The 3,625-nt window shown below is 36.6% G+C and overlaps 1 pseudogene; it reads right to left on the bottom strand.

Moving 5' to 3' along the window:
- The window catches only part of LOC107681410 (cerebral cavernous malformations 2 protein-like), an 18,045-nt pseudogene extending 15,763 nt beyond the window's left edge, over positions 1 to 2,282 (bottom strand).
- Between the last annotated feature and the right edge of the window lie 1,343 nt (positions 2,283 to 3,625).

Below are 3,625 nucleotides of genomic sequence, written 5' to 3'. Positions count from 1 at the left end.
ATGTGTTTTTTTAACTTTAAACCGCATAAACACATTTCATTACACCAAATACACAAAATAATGTTCTTTTTAGCAGCATCATATGACCCCTTTAAATGGGGATGATTGTACTGAGAATAACTTTAATCTTTTCTTCAACTGAATACTGTTTTCGTGCTGTTTTGATGTATTTTAAAGAGTTGGCAGTCAAAATTAAAACTGCTGGATGATAGATACTCTTCATTCTTTATGACAAATAAGATAATGTGAATTACAGAATGTACAACGTTTTTAAAATGTGTAAACTGCGGTGTACAGCGTTTATTATGAGGGCGTAGAATCCACAGCTCAGTACTCACTACTCAATACTCATGAGTACTTTTAAATAGGCTACTCTTTTACTCTTACTCAAGTAGTTTTTTGGACAAGTACTTTTACTCTACTCACACTACATTTTTTGGAAGGTAATGGTACTTTTACTTGAGTATATTTTTTCAGTACTCTTTCCACCACTGGGTGGGTAGAGGGGGACAGTGTGAAGGGGTCTACGGTACACACTGCCTTTGTCTGCCTGTCGCCGGCTAGATTTAGGGAACACCAGGTGCTTTACAAAGCCCTGAGACAAGAGTTTGCATAAGAGATATAAGATATAAAGTGACGATGAGAGATTTTGCAATAATGAGGGGAAAAAAGCAATTGTGATATATAAAGTGCAGTTGAAAGTTCCTTTCACTCTGAGGCAGAAATGGGCAACTCTTTTCAGATCTGAATTTATCCAGAATACGAACATGCACAGAAACTTAAACTAAAACGAGTCTTTACTAATTCTGTTGTGTATAATTTAACTTGACTTGCTTGACGTCAGATTTGTGAAAGCCTGTTTAAATCTGCTTTTATGATGATGTAACACACATCAGCCTGCTGCTCAAACTGTGACATCAGTGAGACAGCTGTTAGATATGGAAGACAGATTAGAGACAACATGGCCTACTGACAACCTGCTGATTTATACAGTGTGCGTATGTAATGTGTGTGAGGAAAATAATTCAAAATGTAAGGTGTCGTCATCATGTCGGTGACGGTGTGTTCACATCAGATGTGATCTAATAGGGCTTATCAATCATCCTGACTGCTTTCTGGGTGTTAGTCAATACGCATTAAGAAAGGCAAATTCAAAACAATTAATCAACCACGTCACATGACTCCATCATTAAACCTAAACACAACTATTGCCCCCCCCCCCACAGCATTACATAATAAGCTAATCCTTTGAAAATAATATGAAGCTATAATTGGCCTCTTATACTGCTGTATCCCACGGCTCAGAGGATTTGCGGTTTGTGACCCAGAAATAGAGCAGAATCTTAAATATTTGTTATTAATTTTATGCCATAATGTTTCTTTGTTTTTAATGTTGGAAAATCCACACATTTCTGATGTGATCAGTGCTGGATATGACACTCATGCTGTTGCAAATGGCCTATAGCTATCTAAGAAATCCTTGGAGTGTATGCAAACTCCTGTCCCTTGAGACAAGGCTTTAAACTGAATGTACTGTGTCCTTTATTTAAAATGGAACCCCATAAATATATATATTTTTAATTTTGTTGCCTCAAGCAATTAGCACTTCAGAAATGAAGAAAATAAAAATGAAACATAAAAATGAAGAATGAAGAGGCTGTAAAGCAGGTGTTGCAAATACTGTAGGCAAAACTGTCCAGTAGAAGGTTAAGCCTGAGAGAGATAAACCAGAGCAATTATTGAAAATGAATGTGTATACGAACATGAAAACAACTGTGTAGTAGTAGATAAAAATTACAGAAGTTACTTTTAGTGTTTTTGAAGCATGTTTACTTATAAAGTAAATGAATCTTTTATTTTCATAATAATCAACAAACCCTAGGCCTGTTTCAATGTATAAGTATGCATATAAGAAATAAAATTCCAAATGAGTTGTCGCATTCAGCAAACGCCAAAGATGAGCTATAATGAGTCAACAAACAAACAGCATCACTGGCATAAAGTTATCACCCACACAAGGATTTTGGTATATCATGTGGTACACACATACAGTCCACAGAAATGTAAACATTAGAGGTCACATGATCAGGTTTACAGAAAATCCGCAACACACTTCAAACACACATCTTTGAAATATTCCTAAATGTATATCCAGCTAGCTTCAATGTGTAATAAAACTGAAGAACTTACCTTCTTGGCTCGCTTGGGCTCATAGTCCATATTGGCCAGCCTGATGGCTAGTTGTGTGCAAGAGTGTGTGTTTGTATGTGTGTCCCTGTGTAGGACAGGCCCAATCTCCTCTCAGCCCTCTGGAGCCAGGCAGGACTGTACAGGAAACACATCCTGCTGTACAGGAATCTCCACCAGCGACTCTGATCTAAAATCCCAAACACCTCCACACTCAAACTACTGATAACACATACTCATACAGTACACAAAATGGGGTCGTAAACACACACACACACACACACACACACACACACATGTTGTGTTTCCATGTTTTATGGGGACATTCCATAGGCGTAATGGTTTTTATACTGTACAAACTGTATGTGCTATTGCCCTACACCAACCCTACCCCTAAACCTACCCCTTACAGGAAACTTTGTGCATTTTTACTTTCTCAAAAAAACTAATTCTGTATGATTTATAAGCTTGTTTCCTCATGGGGACCTCAAAAATGTCCCCACAAGGTCAAAATGTACTAGTATTACTATCCTTGTGGGGACATTTGGTCCCCATAACGTGATAAATACCAGGTACACACACACACACACACACACACACACAAACACAAATAGGCCTCAGACATCAACAAACAACTGCAAGTAACAAAAGACAGCTATGTGTCAATTCTTTTGACAGCATTCAGCCAAAATCAAAAAATTAGTTTTCGATTTCAGCCAAATTGGTTTTGTAGGGCCAAAAACATTGATTGGAAGTTGGAACAGTTCATTGTAATATACTTTTCTCCAATGGCGCATTTTGACATTGTAAGCATCAATTTCATTCACAAGGCGTGGATAACCTTGCTGAAAAAAAAAAATAGAAACCATCAGAAATTATAATGGTTTCCACTACAAATACCATTACAAACTATCAACTATTAGCCATTAAAACCATTAAAAATGATTTCCTGTAGTGTGTTTTGGGACATATTCCATTAGAATTTAGTAGTTTTAACAGGCCACTAATAGAAGGTGGCAAATTACCAGTAGAGACCCACAGGGACCATTACACTTTCCAAATTCTGTGATGGTTTCTATTGTTTTTTTCAGTAAGGAAGCTACACTAGGTAAACATGTCAGCAGTATGTTTACATAATTAACATGTATTTAAATATGTAACACAATTAATGTTATTTTTCACTCAAAACCTGGGGTGCGTAAGCTCAGATCAATGAGACCAATGCCCTGTCACTTCCAAACAGAAATATAAAATTTGTAATTGAAGGAAAAAAAGTCGACAAAAAAGACTGAATCCATGGTTTATGGATTCAATATAGCATAATATAGTATAATGAGAGATTTACAGTACTAGTCTGGTCATTTTTGACTAGAAACAGCAAAATCAATTCTTAGCGTTTGAATTTGACCTTATGCCGCTCAGTCATGCCAATGATTCT

This window comes from Sinocyclocheilus anshuiensis, unplaced genomic scaffold (genome assembly GCF_001515605.1).
Source record: "Sinocyclocheilus anshuiensis isolate Anshui unplaced genomic scaffold, SAMN03320099.WGS_v1.1 scaffold881, whole genome shotgun sequence".
Classification (NCBI taxonomy): domain Eukaryota; kingdom Metazoa; phylum Chordata; class Actinopteri; order Cypriniformes; family Cyprinidae; genus Sinocyclocheilus; species Sinocyclocheilus anshuiensis.
Note: the sequence above shows the minus strand (reverse complement) of the source record. Positions and strands in the feature narration are given on the sequence as shown.